We start from the raw sequence: 638 nt of genomic DNA, 5'->3' as shown, positions 1-638 counted from the left end.
TAGATAAAACATTTCAATAATTCTGAATGAAGAAACATTATACACTCCATATATAATGTTAAAATTATTCTTATTGTCGAATCCTTTTGCCTTCTTCATGTCTTTATTTTCAAAATTTTATGTTCCTTCATCAAAAAATTACACATTTACACTCCATATATAATCTTAAAATTATTTTTATTGTTGAATCCTTTTGCCTTTCTTCATATGTTTATTTTTAGATTTTCTTAATAAAAATCCTGACTTTACGCACAATACAAGTATATTCAAGATACTGGCCAAAACATTCTAGGTAATTTAACTATATTCAAGATACTGGCCAAAACATTTTAGGTAACATTTCATCATTGATCAGTTTTTAAGTTGTGACCATATGTATTCAGAACCATCAAGAAACATAATGGTTTGTGTTCATATAGATATTAAAGTAGTGAGGCGAGTACTACACTGTTAAGTAATAAGTAAATATAAACTTTGTTATAATATAAAAAAAACACATAAATTCGTTGCAAAACTTTCTCAGCCATGCCGTGAGCACATAGCGAACTATTCTTTCGCGTTTTACTAAAGAATACCATGTGCACGCTGCTATTAATGGCATACGCCAATTTTTGGAGGGGTTCTCATTTTTGAAGACC

The 638-nt window shown here is 28.8% G+C and overlaps 1 non-coding gene across 1 annotated transcript; it reads left to right on the top strand.

The window, feature by feature from the left end:
* The first annotated feature begins 521 nt into the window (after positions 1–521).
* Positions 522–638, top strand: LOC112941217 (U5 spliceosomal RNA). Its single transcript, XR_003246306.1, has one exon. It is a non-coding gene; the product is annotated as a U5 spliceosomal RNA (small nuclear RNA).

This window comes from Solanum lycopersicum, chromosome 3 (assembly GCF_036512215.1).
Source record: "Solanum lycopersicum chromosome 3, SLM_r2.1".
NCBI classification, from domain to species: domain Eukaryota; kingdom Viridiplantae; phylum Streptophyta; class Magnoliopsida; order Solanales; family Solanaceae; genus Solanum; species Solanum lycopersicum.
This window is presented reverse-complemented; position numbering and strand designations above follow the sequence as displayed.